The following is a 347-nucleotide window of genomic DNA, read 5'->3' on the forward strand; positions in this document are numbered from 1 at the left end:
ATTTTCAAAAGTCATAATGAGCTTAACTCTCTTTAAAACATTTTCCAAAATAATGAACTTCATTATCATAGCTAACTTACCTGTTAAGCGTTGTGCATTATTTATTTATTGCATCATTAATAAATCTTCTACACTCATTAAACCGTATTAATATCAGTGCAGTATGTAATATCTTAAAAGGTGTTTCCATAAACTCTCGACTTCCAGCGGTTTATTCACACTCATCTGCTCATTTACATATCCAGGTTCTCTCCATAAATGAAATGCGAGGATTAAAGCAACGGGTAATTCGTTTGACATTTTTCACGTTATTCATAAACACGGCAGCTGAGAAATTAGACGATAAT

Source organism: Penaeus monodon, chromosome 25 (assembly GCF_015228065.2).
Source record: "Penaeus monodon isolate SGIC_2016 chromosome 25, NSTDA_Pmon_1, whole genome shotgun sequence".
Classification (NCBI taxonomy): Eukaryota; Metazoa; Arthropoda; class Malacostraca; order Decapoda; family Penaeidae; genus Penaeus; species Penaeus monodon.